At 40.2% G+C, this 18,666-nt stretch overlaps 1 protein-coding gene across 13 annotated transcripts in view; it reads left to right on the forward strand.

Annotated features, from left to right (window-relative positions):
• The window catches only part of EYA1 (EYA transcriptional coactivator and phosphatase 1), a 167,157-nt gene that overhangs the window by 57,212 nt on the left and 91,279 nt on the right, over nt 1-18,666 (forward strand). The window contains exon 2 of one of the 13 annotated variants that reach the window (XM_030012512.2): nt 11,812-11,947. The exons of 10 other annotated variants lie outside the window; for them this stretch is intronic. The gene's annotated coding sequence lies outside the window, so the exon portion shown is untranslated. Of the gene's footprint in view, nt 1-11,811; nt 11,948-16,450; nt 16,589-18,529; nt 18,549-18,666 lie in introns of those variants that run through there. 2 more of the 13 variants (XM_030012513.2, XM_030012514.2) reach the window with 2 other exon arrangements.

Here is an 18,666-nt window from a genome sequence, read left to right on the forward strand (position 1 = left end):
CAGATGCTTTTAATACATTACAAAATTCTGCCTTGCTTTAAAAGTGCTCGTGTTTCATGTTCAGATGTGAACGGGGGTCAAACAGAAAGATTTATGTCCTTTTTTTCCTCACTTATGCATGTAAGAGGATGTTTGCTTCATTAACTTTGAAATTCACTGGCCAACTAGAGTGCATATTTTAGAGGATTTAAGTAAATGTGCCCCAAAGTTCACACAAATTACTATAGAGCATTTCAATCCTCATCTTGAAGGAATGAGGCATGATGCATCTGTTAATAAAAACAAAGGATTACTGCTTGTATGTGGCAAAACAGTGATACTTACAATTTTATCAGTATCACTGGCTGTTATTATTTGGTACTTTCTTCCTGAAAGTCAGGACTGTTAATTAAATCTCAGTGTACCCTAGTGGGCCTGATAGGATGGTTTTATTCCTGTGAGGGAGATTAGATTCATTAGGACAGCTCTCCAGATGATAGTCAGACCTGAAGTTTACTTTTCGGTATGCTGCTTTTGTCAGCCACGGATCTAGCTCTCATTTTCCAGAATAACCACCCATCTTCCACTTGGATAGGTATGCTCATATGTAAGCCCCATATGTAAGATCGGTACGTAGTCACACACAAGTATGTCTCTTCTGTTGAAGTACCAAGATGATACATGAAGCGAGTGATGGTACCATAACTAGTAATTTTGGTCTCTGACACTTCCTCTGCAGAATCAAACCTCTGAGTGAAGCTAAAAAATAGTATCTAGACCAAAACCTTTGCAACATTACACTGCAATGAGATTACCATCTGCAAACTCTTGAATGGTGAAAGGGTGAGTTACATTTGACATCTTCTCAGCTTAAAAGCAGCATTTTAATATATTTTTCAGTAAGTTACAGCAAAAACTTCATTTTAACTTTGGCAAAGATGTGTCGATTGCTGTATTTTGCATTCTGAAACCTCGGTGCTGCAGTTAGCTGTGGAACAGCCCGTCTTAGTCTGTGTTGGGGGCTGGTAAATTGGCAACGGTTATTCTAATTTTTCCCATTGTATAATCAGTTGGCAGCTTTGAACTCTGCTTTGAAATCTCCTTTAAGGATCATGTAGGCTACACACTACAGTATGTTAGCAAATAATTTTAAATGCGTACTTGAGACACGAAAATGAGATTAAAATGAAAATGAACATGAAAAAGCATGCTTGAGACATGACATCTGTCAGCCACCTGCTTAAATTATAGCTACCCAGACAGGCCAGATGCATCGGTAAGTGTACTCAATTTTTATACCTATATTACACGAAGGTTTCAGTGTTTGCAAATTGGCTGTGGTTGCAAGTCTCCATATACTCATCTCTTCCTTTTACATGTGATAATATCTTTTTTCAAGTGGTACAGGAAAGGTGAGCCTTCTAAGAGCTTCAGATGCTGAAACATTAAAGCAACTGTATATCCAGCTTACATTGTGGAGCAGGTTTTCTGGATACAGCTTTTCAATACTTTGGCTACAAGTTTTGACAGTTTCACCTGGGCAAAGACATGATCTATGAGGCAGAACAGAATGGCAGTGATGATTTCCTCATTGGTATCAAAAACTTGTAGGTAGGCTTTTCATTTACAGCTTGCTAACAGCTTGTTAACGTTCATTAACATCCTTTTGCTTTTGTATTTAATACAGACAACAATTAATAGGATACTGCATAAGTATCAATGTGTTAAAAAGCTACTAATTTCAGCTGTGTAGCTTTACAAGCTTTATTTTTACACTGAAGGTGAAAACACATGATGTGGCCCAATCTAGCTTGTTATAATCTTTGGACTCATGTCTTTATTAATAAAGAACAACATGAACTTAGCATGGTTCTGAATTAATATAATTTTAAAATGTTTTAAAAGAAAGATATCAAATTTACTAGTAATATTACTTAGAGGCATGGAGTTTCCACCTGTGTTGCTTGTTTATTGCTTTCCCCTTCCATAACTGTTTAACTAGAAACAGGTTTCTGCAGAGGACTTAAGATAGCAGTGAAAATTATGTTCTATCAGGGAAATTATGTTAAAAAGGAAAAACTTGTTAGAAATGGAGGGAAACCCAGGTTTTCAGAAAATTGCAGGATGCAGTAAAATTTTTAGGATACTTTAAATGCAAAGACCTTTCAGCTTTTTTTTATTCTTACAGCTTTTAAAATATTTGTAGGCAATGGAGGCTTTGTTTAGTTTGGGTGAAAAGACCTCTGATTTGAGATTCGCTTGTTTCAGGAAAAGATTCCTTTTCAACAGAATATTGATAATTTTCCAATACAGATAACCATAGCTGGGAATCATCAACGCATCAGGTTGTTAAGCCAGGGAGAAAGACTCTTGCTTCCTCTATCCCTGATGCAAAGCTTTTTTCCCGTCATTTTAGCCCCTCAGGTTGCCAATGTTCTTCCCATTTTCCTTGAAACAAACTGCCAGCCTAAGGCTTTCCAGCAGGCTGTGTAATGAAGCCCTTTCAAGACCTACTTGGTGTAAAATCAGGTTCATCATGAGCTCATACATGGTGTCCCTTCTTGTGGTTTTACTTTGTTTCTAGTGGTCTCATCCCTCACTACATTCCTATGCTGCCTTTGATTTTATTTTCTGGTAGTCATCAAAGTAGACTGAATGAATGTGTGAAAAAGGAGGATCCTTCTCCCTGGTACCACTCTTACTCATGACCTGCTGCTACATGGTGAGGAAGACAAAGTCAATCTGGCCCACGTATGAGACAGGACAGTCCAGCGTCACGTCTGAGATGAAAAAAAAAGTTCAGGTGATCCATAATATGGAAGAAGTGACTTCTTGATCGCAGCCATAGCTGGACCCTGATAGCAGGCAATGCACAACCAAATTGGGGAAGGATTTTGTGTCTGTAGTATTTTTTTCCTTCCTTCAGCAGCTCTATAGGATGAACCTGATTTCTTGAGGTACAGTTTTGCTTGTATAGGTAGGGACTGAAGGGATTTCCTGTGACAACTGACAGATCTTACCCTCTGGGGAACTGTCTTTCTACATAAAATGAAGTTGCTCTGTCAGCAAAATGAAAAAGTTCATTGAAATAACTGAACAGAACTGTAAATGGAGATCAGGCAGTTTCTTGTTATAACCTGGTTTTCTAAGGAAAAAAAGGTTTTTGCAACCACATTCTTTGTATGTGTCTGTCTAGCTGTATGTCTCCTAATAATAACTTTTCAATTTGTTGGGAAATCTCCATCCAGTCTGACAGAGAGCTAGCAGCCTCAGAAATATCACACTCCTTCAAGTTTTGTGAAAACAGGCAGATGGGTTGTGGGGAACGTGTGTAGACATCCTTGGCTGATGAAAGGCTAAAGACAAATGTATCTTTCAGTAGACATCTGTGACTCTATAGGACAGGGCTGCTGTGTACTGACGATGGAAAGGTTGGAGGTGTGCAGGTCTTCAGTACAGGCTAGCTGCCTTTGGCCCTGGGGGTGCTGCTGGTGGGTGCAGCTAATTGTGTGTCCCTCTCCCCAGACTGGGGTTTTGGTCAGAGGTGCATGGTTGGTCTGTGTCAACCCTAAGCCATACACCCTCAGCGCTCCCAAGCCCAGAGATTGCATTTTTAAGCAACTTGCATCCCAGAAGCCAGACCCTTTCCTCTTAGGAGCTACACCAATCTCATCAGCAAACCTCCCCTTCTTCCCTGTCACTTGATTTCCTTCACTTAAGCCACCCCATGATCTTCTCTTCAAGTTTCCCAACACGGAGCCTTCAAACCCATTGCAGCTGCTTCACCACTAGATTTCAGCCTGGTTTAAGGTGCTGCTCTGAGCCGGCTGTGCTCCTACCGGCTGCCCGTGCTCACTGCCCCTGCTTCCATGGCCGCTGAATCTCTTGAGGTTATCTGTGTGGGGAAAAAAAAGTCCTCCCTTCCCCCACTCCAGGTTTCCAGGAGATGTAAAAAAGCTGGTTAGAAGCAGCAACTGTGAAAAGTGAAGCCTGTGAGCTATAAAACAGAGGGAATCTCTGGCAAGGCACTGCAAGTAACTCTAAGCCTGTAATTCTCTCGACTCACAGCCTTGCTCTAAAATACCCTGGCTGACCTTCCTGGCACATTGTGGGGAAAGTTCAAATATAGTCAAATGACAAAAATCTTTCATTTATTACTTGCTGTCATTAGCTTCTGGGGGAGGAATGTCAAAGCACAGTTTCTGGGACTGTATGATGGGTTACCAGGTTGATTATGTCTTATTCTGGTTTTAGTGGTTCTTTTGATCCTACTTTTTTGGTAAGTGTACTTTTAATTATGTCAGAGGTTCCCAGGATATTAATTTTCTATGTATCTAAATAGGCATTTCAGCAAAGGAATTAATGGAAACGTCTTTAGAGGTGAGGATTAGGAGCAGCATGAGGAGTTTAGTAACTCTGATCAGGCTGGGGACTTTTTTTCCTTTGGGTATAAAATGCCACTGGAGCATCCTGAAGTATCTATATGAAAAGACTGCGTGTCCCTTGTGTACTTATAGATTGTAGAGTGGGAGATGCAGAAAGTCCATACTTGGAATTAGACGGTTATTTTAGATGGTGGAAAGCAGGAGGGAAATTTTCAAGTTAGAGTGTGGGAACATAACCATGTGACTCATTAAAATTAATAGGAACTGCATAGTGTAGTCTCTGTGCACCACTTTGAAAATTTCCCTGGGTGTTTCTCTATGAATATTTATGCAATCAGAAATAAAATGCAGATAATGAAGCAAAAGCCAGTGTAAATACAAAGTGATCACATAATTTACATGTTTTTAATTATTGACATAAACTCCACTTTTGTCCAGTAATAAAAAATGCATATGAATGAAGAAAGTAAACACAAAAGAAAATGGTTTCAGCAATTTTCAAAAGGAAATACTTTTCTGATTTAGTTTCTAAAGAAGTCACTAAACCTGCTTACACTTTTAACAAAGATATTTAAAATCTATAGTCCATATAGATTATATATATAATCTATACAAATATATTTAAAATCTATAGTCTACATAATCCATATAGATTATATATAGTCCATATAGATTATATATATAATCTATACAAAGATATTTAAAATCTATAGTTCATATAGATTATATATAATCTATATAATTGCATCACTTGAGAGGTTTATGTCAGTCGGATCACCAGATATCAATCTTCTGGTAGTCTACCAAGAGTCTTAATTTGATCTCAGCATTGGGTTAAACTAGTTCTTTGTATTCTGAAGACTGTACCTGCACTGAAGGATGATTTGAGAAAGGTTCAGGAAGTAAAAGGAAAGGGGTATGCATTTGCTTAAGAACCCACCTATCTACAGTGTTCTCTGACCAGTTACTACTGGCTTACTAAAAGACACAGGGTGCTTATCTTTAATTAAAGTCACGAATGGTGTTAATTTTATTATCCGCTGATCTTTCATTCAAGAGCATAAATCCAAAGCAAGGTAACTAGCAAGGCTCATGGTTCCTGGTTGTCGGTTCAGTTCAGGGAAAGAATGAAAGATGAAACAGTTATGTCTGAAAAAAATGATCATATGGTGTCTGCACCCCATCCAAAACTCAAGATCCCCCGAACTAATTTCAGCTGTTAGTATTATTGTACCACCTTTGCTCTCCTAAGGCAGAGGCAGCAGGTCAAAGAATGGCAATGCCTGCAAAATGAGAATAATTCTGAATCAATATAACCTTTAAAAAACCTGCCAGGAAAAGTAGATACTTCTGCAGCTTTCTCTGTGCTTCCCTGTCTGCCAAGTGGTTCCTACATTTTGAAGTCTTGTCAAGCTGGGCAGCAATCTTCCGCCAAATAATTCCATCACCAATTAGTCTGTCATAGGCTTTGTCAGTTTATCTTAACTTCTCTGCCCCATGGACTGAATACTGGATACCAAACAAAGATCAAGAGAAAAGAAATGTTATGCTTTCCCTCTGTATAACACTGCCTTAACCCAAACATCCTCCTCCCCTGAAGTTGTGAAGTAGCAAAATTCCTCCCCAGGATCCCAAACTGAAAAAGGAAACAGTCACACCTCCAGTAGGACCAAGCGACTCACACCCTTCCTAGCGAGACCCAGTGTAGGAATGGTTAAAGGGGTGAGGAGGAATATATAACAAATTGATCAGTATCAGAGAGAGTGATCCCTTATGTGTCACAAGCAAAACATAAGCACCCTCCCTAGCCTATGGAAAATCTAAGATTCCCCTGGGAAATACATGTGGTTCTTCCCCAAGGAAGGAGAGTTTAACTAGCTTGCGTAAAGAAAGACAAATTGTGTAAATCGGTTAACCAAAGGGTAAATTGAGAGGGCTGGAAAATCATGCTAGGTGAATGTGGGCATCTCCAGCTGTTGAGGGCAGCTCGTGAACAGCTGGATATCAGAACCTGCTATGAAAAAACACCAGCCAGCTCATATTGCCACAAGACTGTCCCCACTGCCAATACAACTCAGAGTATCTGTGATTCGTATTTCAGTGGTTCAGATCAAGAGAGCTGATAGAGTGAACACAAAAGAGATCTAACAAATACATCCACTCCTTCTCTCATCTTCAAAGTCAAGAGAAGAGAAAGAAGCTTCTGACACACAATAAGACAGTCACCCCTGCGTGGGAGAGCGCGCTCCTCAGAAAGTATTTATAACGTGGTTAGGGGCGAGACACCGGTGTGTTGGACAACGCGTTGACTTCTCTGATAAAAATTTTCTGAAAAGTAATTTCCGGAGCTAACAAGGAATTATGTAAATGGAGAAATAATCAGATAAGGTGATCAAGACTGAAGAAATGAAACACTCTTTCAGGGTGCAGTTATGAAAAGATGATTGGGATGCATTTAGCAGATTTCAGCTAATGAAGTCAGACTTGTGATTGCAGGCAGGTGAGGAAACCGAACAAATTTTAAATGCTAAATCAGTATTTATGTTTTCTAGACTTGCAGGAAGTCAGGGTTCCATTTGTTTCAGCCTGAATGTTTGAAAAAAAATTCATGGGAAATTTTGAAAACACTCTTTATGAATAGCTCTTTTGGGGGAGAGAGGGTTCCCTGAAAAAAATAGTTTTATTTTCACCGTCAGGCCAAGCTACTCTGCTGTGCTGCAAGAGATGCAGTGTCTGGCCCCAACAGATGGCATTTCTGTGAGGATGTGGGTGTTGTGATGTTTTCTGAATCCTGGCAGGCCTCAGGCAGCAGAGAACGGTAGCCTAAGCGCAGTGCTCAGCTCTGCAAGGGGAGAAATGGCACTCAGTATGCTCAGTAGCACAGTTTAAGCACCAGTTCCCATCTGACATTGTTAATTGCTTCATTTTCCTTAGATGATGTCCCGTACAGTTATTTGGGTTGCGTTGTAAGTTAGGTTGAAAGCTAAGGCCAATTCATGGAGGTGGGAGCAGTTTGGGGGTATTTGGTTTTTTTCTGGTAAACACGGAAAAATATTCCTTTCACTTTGTTGATCCAATTCATGATTTCCAGTATAATTACTCATAATATTAATACCGTGTCATAAATTTTATTTTTCATTGTAACTCTTAACAAACAGTCATTAATAAGATGCTAACCTTTACTTGGTATTCCATCTGTGACTGGAATACCAGAGTTCAGCTATTATAAATCAGTTTTAAAGGTTGAACATCAGTTTGAACTTGTTTCAACTTGTTTCATACCTGTTTCTGTCAAGCTTTTGTAAAAGGATGTTTCAAAATTCTTTTTTTTTTAATTCTATTTTGTGAATCCATTTGCACGTTTCAGCAAGCAAGCAGAGTAAGGAGTAAATTCTTAGGGATTTTCAAGTCATGGAGCTAATCCAAGATCTGTTCAGGTGAACAAAATTTACTGGATTTACTTCTTCTTTCAGTAGAATCCACCCTATGGAGATGTTAATTTGGACATCATTGCATTTGATGTTAGGCAGGGAAGGATGCTGTGGCTTATTAGTTCTTCTAGGATGGGAGGAAAGAAACACATTTTCATAGGATAAAGGAGATATTCAATGAATTAGTCATTCCCTTGAGCAAATGACACCTATGTGCTTATGGCATGTTGATATGTGGAAATCTTAAAAAGTCTGAATATCACTATTTTTATTATTTATTAGGTTATCATATTTCCACTGATGTCTGTGCATGTACTTTCATGTTTGTTGACTGTTAAATGACATCACTGCCTTCTGATTGTTAATAGTTTGCATTTCTATTAGTTCTCAGCTATTTGAGGGAAGATTTGTTGGTAGTATACATGGGTCTTTCTAGCAAGAGAAAGGCCATGTATGTGCTGAAACAGAGCCGAAGTTGGAAATTTGGCAAGTACGTTTAAGCTGTGCTGTGCAGTTTTATTACAACAAAGAAACTTATGTCTTGCAAAGTTACAAGCAAGCTTAGGTGAGTGTAAAGATTTAGCAAATCAGTGTCTTAAACCAATCTCTTAAATCACTGTGATTTATTCTTCTTTTATTAATAGTCATGAATTTCTAAACCAAATGTAAACAGCAGTCTTCAAACCTCTTATTCAGGGTCTCAAAAGTCCACTTCTCATACTAGATTAATAGGAAGCATTTTTACTGCGTATTAACTTTCAGCTATTTTTTCTTTCCAATTCATTTCAAGTCATTTTATGGTACCCATTCAAGTTTTGAGAAACTGGTGTCTTGGCAGACTTCAGTGCATCCAAACATGAAGAGATAACTAGACCTGGATCCTGCAGCCTGGGCTTTGAGGGTAGACTCTAACACTGCTACACAGCCCTTTTGAGGTCAGAAGGACTACTAATGGGTACCGCAGTCCGCCTGTGGATCGGGCTGCAGGTCGGTGGCCTAGGCTGAAGCAGACCTCAACGCTGGCTGACAGGAACCTCGTAACGTAGGACCTGCTGAAACATGTTTCATCCTGCACTTTCATCGGATGGTAAAAACAATGTTAGGCAACCCCATATTGGATTGCCGTAAAAGATAGGTGACCTGCCAGTTGTTACGTTATGATGCATACTGCATAACTATTTACTTTTATTTACCTACTGACCAGAAAAACAAGAGCCAAATCCTGGAATTCATCAACTAGTAGAGAAGGATTTGTATAAAGCTCCCGCTGTACTTGGTATACCACATATGTCTGAGGCCAATTCCATAAAAAGAAACTTACCGTGAAGTTGATCCTATTTTAATTTAAGCTTTAGAGATTCATAGACAATATTTTATGGTATTTTGGAGGTGAAAATACTAATAGTGTTTTCTTCTTAAAAAAAAAAAGATTAGAACTAAAACCAATGAGGATTTTATGAGAGGGGAGACAGGAGGGAAGAGAAATGCATCGTAGGGGTATCATTGCTGGTTTGTGGCAGCTTTTTTGGGTCTCACAGAGGAACAAGAGCCTTACGGTGCCCAAGCTGTACCCAGCTGAGGGGCAACCACTCTCCATCCCTTGGATTTCCCCCTTCCCTATTGCAGGCACCACACAGTTCCTGAGACTCCTTCTGAATTCAACCCCCTTTCTAGATATGGATTAAGGTTCAGGAGGGGGACCCTTCATTCTGGGTGCTTGTTTTCCTTTGCAGTGAGGGGTGGAGAAGCAATTCACCAGTGGCTGCAGGGGCCGAGGATGCTTTCCCGTACGGCCACAGCCCACTGGGGCCTGGTGGAGCAGGTGGCAGCACCGCCGGATCCTCAGCCAGGGCAGTGGAGCCCTTCCGTGTGTCCCAGGCACCATGAGGCATCACTTGAAGCGTTCAGTCTCAGCAGTATAATTTTCACTTTATTTTAATAAGCAGTCATCTGCAGTGGAGTACACTGGTGGAGTATGCTTCAAGCTAGTGCATTTTTAGGCTACTAAATCTACTAAATTTTCCTAGGTGTCTCTAATTTAGGATTTGCTGCTTTCCAGAAGAGCTATTAAAAATCAGCCTAGGTACAAAAAGGTATCCTGCTGGTGAATATAAGCACCAGATGCGCCGAAGGTAAATAAGCATTTTTGAGTTGCATTCAATATATTCCTTATACAGAGAGCTGCCAAATTCTGATTTTTTTAAAATCAAATTACAAGAGAGAAAAACTTTTTACCTCTGCTCATCCACCTTCGTTTTGAGTTCTTCATACAGTTGTGTTCTCTTGTGTGTATCTTTGTGTCCTCTTCTCCTTATGTTTTTGCATTCTTCTGGTATCGCTGCATGAAAAGCGTTCTGCCTCTGGTCGGTGTGCAGTACCCATGCTGTGTCTTTCGGCATATAAATTGGCATCCAGTGCAAGGCGTGTTCTCGTTTGTCTGTGTCTAGTTTAGCAACATTATTTAATGGAGGTTTCTGTGTATAGAGATTCCTGTATAATAAAAGGCAAGGCATCCTTAAGGACACATTTTCAGAACTTCATCAGGTCAATCACTCGGGTGGGTATGAAAGCTTCAGTCTTTTGTGCATGCAGATGTGGTACGAGACAGAGGGGCAAGGTATATGATTTTTTTTTTTTTTAGATATTGAAATCAAACTTTTGCTTGTCCTTAATTGTTGTGAAACCCTCTTGAAATCCTTATTTTAACCTATTTCCCTCTAAATTAATGACAGGTTTGCAGGGACAAAAGTACTGATTGCCCTCTGTGATTTTTTTTTTCCCTTGAGCCTAGGTTTGAAAGGGATCTGTCATCTTATGTTCGTGGGCTGAAAATATAGGTGTAATTATGAATAATTGGTTTAGAAATTAAATATTTCTTTGGAAAGGTAGATTGTCAAGCAGGAAATACATGTAGAAAATCCGTATAATGCACTTAATTAAAAAAAAAATCCGTATTAGTAGCCTGGAAGTATCCAAGCAGTAAAAAGAGTTTAAGCTTTGTTTACATTTTGGCTGCAAGAGGTGCCTCTCTTTAAGTATTTAGATAAACAAACCAAAGCTGCTGTTTTCATTAGCATGTAACACAGAGCCCAGTTTCCTTACCTTGGAGAACATTAAACTAAAATTCGGTGGCAGAAAGCAATTCGATCTCTTGCAAATATGAGTCTTGATAAACCTTACAGTATGGAGAAAAAAAACCCTTCGAATTTCGTACCTATTGACATTGCTTAATAAAAACATCTCGAGTGCTGGTGCTTCTGGGTGTGTTTCCAATAGCAATGTGATTGCAAGGCTCTGTGGATAAAGTTACCAATCCTTTGAATTCTGACCTTCAGTCTAAAACAGCTTTAGAGGTTACTCTTTTTCCGATTTGTGAGATTGCAGAGAAGAAGTTAATGCTGCTGGAAGGAAGCGGGGGAGGGAGCTGGGCTTGGAGATGAGAACTGGGACTTTGAAGCCATCTGAGAAGTTTTCCTCTGGCCTTGATTTGTAACAACAAATATTGGCAGTCTGAGTAATTATACGAAGTTTCAAAACAGAGCATGCGGCAATTTACATTTCTGTGAATACAATTACTATTGAGACCCAGCTGATTTTAAAGGAAATAATGTTGGGCTCAACAAAGTCTGGATACCTGGGGGAGCTGTAGCCATCAAAACCTGGGAGGTAGCTTAAGCCAGCCCATCGTCTGTGCCTATGGGGAGCGGAAACCTCAAAACTGAGTCCCCTCTAGACACATGGGCTGGAAGTGTCTGTCTCTCTCCACTGAAGGTGAGGGTTGGGATGATCATCTTAAACTAAATGCTTAATTTTCGATGGTTACAGTTAGGTGAGAATCTAACCCCTGCTGAACAAATGAGGGTCGTGGTATAATTACCGTGAGGTTCAAAAGAGTTTATTGTGGTAAATTTCTTAAAAAAAGTTTGCAGGAAAAGCTATTGATGCGAGTGTAAAATAAATTGCCCTTGTAATGATTATTTTAACTTAGACTTCCACTTTTTCCTTTTCATTACAAGGCCCAAAATGTGGAATATATATGAACTTCACTTTTAGAAGATACTTCACCCTTCCTGATCGTCGTAAGAAAAATATGTGTGACTGAATGTTTCAAGGTTAAGGACGTACATATTTACTGTATTCAACTAATGCAAGGTTTGTGATTTGAATGTGTGTTTATGAATCACTTATACTAGTCATAAATGCAGGCTTGTCTTAATAATTTGTCAGTGAGCTTGGTTTGCTGTTCTTTCAGTTTTCTTCGTAATTCCAAATGCTTTAATTAACAATTATTTTCCCTATATCCTTTTTTTTCATTTGCTTGTTCAGTCTTGTATGTCAGCAGCTGAAAAATTATGCAATAATTGACACAAATAACTAAAATACAGTAATGATCCACTGCTCCATCTACTGTTGAACAGTGACATGAATAATGCTTCAGGAAAAAAATACGGAACGCATTTAGGAAATAATAACAAAATGGAATTTGCAACAAATAAACCTATTGTTTCTGTGGTTAGTGAACAAACGTATTTTTCTTGCAGAATTAAGAATTCTGAGTATGACCTTAATTCAGAGCTGAAAAACAAAGCGGAACATTCCATCTCCCTTTTCACCTTATAGGAGTGCTGACAAAACTGGTTTTGTTCATGTTAATGGAAAATAGTTGGAGAAAAGACAGTCTAGCATTACTGAGCTGACTCATGTTATACAGTGCGCTGTATTTATATCACTGGCAAAAATGTAAGTTATTGCTGTGAAAAAAATTTGCAATGGTTTGTAAATTCTAACTTGTTTCTAGTAGCACTAAATGAAAGATGGGGAAGGCTTAAATAGTTGTGGGAGGACGAACTACGGAACAATGGCATGTGTGTGAAATGATGTGTTTTATAGCCTTTACAGAACAACAGGACTTGATTATTTTGTCAGCTCACTGGTAATCTCTCATTTGTACTGCGTTCTTCATGCAACTTGGTCTTCTGAGGAACTACCGAGTATAGCTTTTTTCACCTGTTAGAGTGCTAGCAAGCTGCTCCTCATCATCACTGGTGCATTTGATTTGACTTGTTCATTTTTGTAAGCAAATTATTATTCACACATCACAGTGAAGGATGATTATTTTCATTTTTTAGGCAGTTATGTTTCCATGCTGAGCTGGAGTAAAAGCTCGAATGTAAATTAGAAAAATTAGCTCTTTCTCAAGGATGCTCACAGGTTGCAATTTACTCCTTTCATTCCACCCCCTATCTTGCAAACAGCTAATTCTCCAAATAACTTTGTTCAAAGACAATTACGTTGCCTTCAGCGGGACCACTTTTGTAAACAGTTGCTAACGTGTTTATGTATCTTTCGAGCTGAGGTTTTTGTGCAAAAAAAAGTGACATTCTCACCGATTCTTAGGTACCATAGACAGTATTAAAAATCCCCATGTAAAACTATTGAACTTCATTGGAAAATGGAAGGTAATTTTCAGTAGTTCAATTTAATAGCTAAGATATTGCTTAAATGAAGGCTGTTGTAGCTAGAAAAGGTACAACATTACTCTTAAATCGGGAGTAGCTCTCAGAGCTCTGCCCTCAGTGTCACAGAGCTGGTGTCTCAGTCTTTAGGGAAAAGCGATGCCATCACTTTTGGGTAGAGCATCTACTTCAAATGATCTGGAGACCCAAACTTACCAGTATTTTTGTGTGGCGATCATAAGTATAATTACCTTCATGAGATTTCTAGAAGAGAAAAGTAATGTAGGAAGTTTTCGGCTGGGTGTTACAAAGTACCAAAAGAGAGATGATAGTATTAGCTATATTTAAAACTTACGTTTGTGTAGGAAACCTTCCCTTCACCCTGCCAAACTACTTATTTATTTTGCAGTTAGAGTACTGAGCATATTTATAGTTTACACTGTTTGTGTCTATAAATATATATGCTATATATTTTTTTCCCCTGCTACATAATGCTTTTAAGATGCAACGGATCTATTGAAAAAACATGCATACCTCGATTTTGGAAAGTGAAAAATTGAGAAACACTAAGGTATTTGCTATCAAACTAGACTTCAACTGCTTCTTCTGTGGAAAATCTCTGTATTCGTTTATATCATAGTTGTCAAGAACTATTTCAGAATCATATAAAGTCATGCATTGATTTAAACAGCTAAAGCAGTGTCTACTTAAGATTAACAAAGAGTACTATTTCCTATTTAAAATTATACAAAATGATCCTGTACTTCATACTGAAGTTGCTGATTAAAAACAAGTACAATTGCATGCGAACTAGCAAAGATGTCATTGGGGCCAGCAGGTCACACACCTTTCGACTAAGGACGATGGTGAGCAGCACGCACCTTTTCTTATAACATGTTACAGATAGACCTTAATTCAATATTCATTTTATCCAGTGTATCTTGAAAGAATATAATGAAATTGTCCTTCTCAGTCACACTGATAGCTTTTGGACAGGACAGTTAAAATGGTTGATTTCTGTCACTTTTTTTGTTTGTATTTACCAAGGTCTTTCTACTTTTGCTCACGTGAGCAGCTCGAGACAATAAAGGCTCCTGTCAAACACTGCAAACTTCTGCTCCAGCCAGGGACGTCTCTAGGCAACAGCTGCTATGTGTAAGATAAAACTTGTATGGAGACATAGGAGGGATATTGCCTGCTTCAGAGGGTTCTGACGTTGCATTGCAGTTGTTATGGGAAGAGCCAGGCGGCGGCTTTCGGGAGCAATGGGATGCATCTTTTGCTTTAGTGAAGTGTGGTCTTCCTGGGCCTATTTCTAATGTTAAATATTCCAGTAGCATTTCCTACTTAGAGACAAACATGCAAACATCCCACTGTTCCATATCCATCTTATGTCTAATTTTTCTTAATTATCAGCACATCTGTAATTGTGGCACCTAAGCACCCAGTAAATACTGTGTTCAGGATGGACTGGCTTTACTTGTGCTAAAACAGGTGTGTGACACCGCATATGGAGTTAAAACCATATTGGCATGAGTAATAGTTGTAAAAATATACCCAATAGCTTGTTGTGCATTTGATACTATGTAATAGGCCTGGTCCTTCACTTCTTATGACTCTTGAGATGCCAGCTGTATCAGCAGGAATGCAGAATCAGGGCAAATTCAGGCATGATGTAAACATATACAAATCCCACTGAAATGTCTGTTCCAAACCCAGTGTTAGTGCACTTGTGGTTTAAAATTGATGTTGTGTGCCAGTGATCAACAACCCAGCCTGCACTGATTCGGTATGCAGTTAGTTGGAAGAACAAAACCAAAAAGCCAAGTAAACAAACCTCTTTCAAATAGGTTTCAAATAGGTGCTGTGCTCAGCTGGCATGATTAGTCTAGCTATTGAAATAAAAAAATTTCACTCACTTAAACCAAATGAGGGTCTGGTCCGTGGTATCAGCTGTAGGATAAGTTCATAGGTTAGGCCGTACCATGGGGTAATGATATACGCTAATCTGAAGTCCAATCTTCAGACATCAGATAAGGAACTTTAAGGCACTGTTTAATGGCTGCATAAACACAGAGGACCCTACTTTATCTTATATCGCCCTTCTAGATCATTTATATGGCTTCAGTTCCCATACTGCCTACATGCCATACTACAGCAGAGATTAAAAATTCAAAGCCATTTCTTTTCTTGCAATGCATCATCAACACCCTTTTTCTGATCATCTTAGCCTCTGTGTAATTTATCCCATGTTTATCATCACATCATCAAGCTCTGTACGTGAGGGGAGGGGGGATCTGTCTTAGTTTAATTAAATACAGAGGCTGGGCACACTCCTAAAGTTATTACTTAGACAAAACTCCCATTAGGGACTACAAACTCTGACCAACAGTAAGCCTGTTTCAGTAAGCTTTACATTTAGAACAGTAAGATTTTTTCATATACTTGTGCTCTTTGTTTTTTTTCAAATATGGAATGAAATTAAATAGATTTATGCAAAAATTCACATGCATCACAGGAAGTCACAGTCATATTATTTTTTAAATATTTTTTTTTATTTCTGTAGCATCATTTAGTATCACTATTTTTGAGAAAGTGTTTTGAGTTACATTTTCCAGTGTCAGAGGGTACCTCACAGCAACAATATGATATTTTTTGAGGATTTTTCTCAGAAGAAAAACGAGCTTCTGCTTCCTGAAAATATGTGCCTGATCTTTTTCATGTAATAGATGGAGCTCCTAGAGACAGTGAAGCAAGACGTGTGTCTTTATATAGGATTGGGTAGGGTTTTTTAAAAGTGATCTTGTTAACACTGCTAAAGGCTTCAGTGGTAAGCGTTTTCCGGAGGATCGTGGCTGTTCCAAAAAGCGTATAGGTCAGAATGATAGCATCGCCTTGTATTTCAGGATTTCAGTGAATTTTACCTGACAAAACTGCACGTCTCCATAATAAGTAATTTGTATTTCTTTTCACCGTTTAATATAGAACATCATAAACAGTTGTCTTGGCGTGAGATGGTTTGTGACTATAAAGAAGTAAAGGGCTTGTGCTAGCGCTGGCTACGCAGACGGGCCCAATCGAAAGCTGCTTATTTTGACCTGGGTTCCCATATATGGTGTGTGACTGTCCCGAGATCCCTTTTCTCCGCTAAACAAAATGAAATCCTAGGTGCCTTTTCAGCTCGAGGTTGACTTGTAGCTTTGCAAACCGATCTGCTTTCCTGAAGTATTCCCAATGTACTTGCTACAAAATAATGTCTCGCTTACTGGGATGTAGTAGCCAGAAGACATTTCTCCTCTAGAAGTATTGCTTTGATTCACAGATTAGTTAATTGAAGGTAAGGATATATTAGCGGTGAATAACCACAGATTTTTGTAAAGAAAAAAAGGTTCTGTTTCAATCTATTTATGCAGCATAAAGTTGGATTTTTTTTTAATTTAGTACTGTAGAGCTGGCATAGTATTAAGACTTCTTTTTTTGGTACTGCAAATCATTATGCTGTTTTCCTCATCATATTTGGATTACGTGTACTGAAAAAGTGTAGAAAAATAAGTGTTACATGAATTGAAAGATACGTTCTACAAAGTGGAAATGCTCCGGACAACCCTGGTCAAATTTAGTTGTTGCGTACGTTATAATGTTTTTTAACATAATGTATATATTTTTAAAAGAGTTTTTTTGAATTACGAGCAACTAAAAGTGGTGTAATAGAAATGTATCATAAACCCATTTCAGTTTAATGGCTTACTAATTAAATTACTTAATTACTTATTGATTGGTAAAAGCTAAGCTTTAAAGAATTACTGTTACTTAATGCACAAATTTAGCTCTATGCGACCATCTCTTCTTTGGAAATATTTGTAAGGTCTATGGAAGGGGCCTTTACGGAGTTTTAAATTTTAAAACTTTAGTAGGTGAGTAGCAATGATTCAAAATACAAAGTTGCCCGTGTCTACGGTTGGTTTTAGGGGTAGGTACAGATATTTCGCATACCTGCACGGTTTAGACCATTTTAAAAGTTCCAGATACTTTATTTAATAAATACCTTTAAATTGGAGAAGGCTGGCTTAAATAGTTTTAGCAGACCCGTTCTTTACAAGGTTGCAAGAATCTCAGATATTTGAGAACAAATCTGTTACATATCCAATCAAAACGGCATGTCCGGGCGTGCATGCTGGTTGTACGCCTAAGAGCCTCTGTGAGTATCCTTATTTAGCTTCTCTCATTGATATAACGTTGGTTTAATTCCAGTTATTCTATTAGGACGGCTTTTGTTTAAACCCGGCTTACTCGAGGGGACGCCTCCACGCACGGCTAACTTTTTAAAGGCGGAGGGACCCGAGGGATTGATTAGTTGTTCGGGGGTGAGGGTGAGGCTGAAGAAGGGGCGAAAAGGGGCTCCGGCGTGCGGGCTGGGCGCGGAGGGGGGGCGGCCGGTTCCGCGCCGCCGCCGCCGGAGCGCGGCTGCCTTTCGCCCGAGCAGGAAGGTTGCCTTCAGACCGCGCAAGCCTCGCTGCAGTTGTCGCTGTTAAACCAATAAGCTCGGGACAAGAGAATAGCTGCGGTTTGCATTACAAAAAAAAAAACAAAACCCAAAGGGGAGGAAAGGGAAAAAAAAAAAAAAAAAAAAAAGGCAGCAGAAAAAGGGGAGTGAGGAGGAGAGAGGGCGCGGGAGCGGCAGCGTGCCCCCAGGCACTGCCTGGGCAGACCCACAAGGCTGAGCAAACAGGCGGCGGGGCTGGCGGCAGCCTCCCTCCGCCGCCGCTTTGTCTTGCCCCGGCCCCGGCCCCGGCCCCGGCCCGCGCCCCTCCGCCCCGGGGCGCGCCTGCCCCGCCGCGCCATGGGAGGCGCCGCCGCCGCCGCCGCGCTGTGAGCCCGCGGGCGCGGAGTGCTGCGCGCCGCGGAGACGGGGTGCCCCGGCAGCGTGAGTAGCGGGCGGGCGGGCGGCGCGGGCGCTGACAGCGGCGGGCGGGCGGGCGGGCGGCGGGGGAAGAAGGAAAAGCCCGGAAAAAGCGGGCGGTGGCAAGGGGCGAATCGCGGAGCAGCCCGGAGTTCTGCTGCTGCAGCGGCGGGGGTGAAGCGTGCGCGGAGTTGCGGGGGTCCTTGCCGCCGGCCCGCAGAAGGGCGACGCTCGGTTATATCGGTCACTGGGTGCAGCGGTTAATTTTGGCCGTGGTTCAGGCTGGGGTTTGCAGGCTTCCCGCAAAGCGGCAGATGTTAGGCGGTTCCGTTTGTTGCCGTCAGCCCGGTTTGGGGATTCTCCCCTTTGATTTCCTAGAGTGCTCGTGGTTCGGCAGGTAGGAATAACGTGATGGTGGACATGCTAAATGGGGAGGGGGGGGGGGGAGGAATAGGCACGTAACATAGGCAACCCGTAGACCTTTCTGAAAGAGACATGAGAGCGTGAGAAAAATG

Source organism: Aquila chrysaetos, chromosome 4, assembly GCF_900496995.4.
Source record: "Aquila chrysaetos chrysaetos chromosome 4, bAquChr1.4, whole genome shotgun sequence".
Lineage (NCBI taxonomy): Eukaryota > Metazoa > Chordata > Aves > Accipitriformes > Accipitridae > Aquila > Aquila chrysaetos.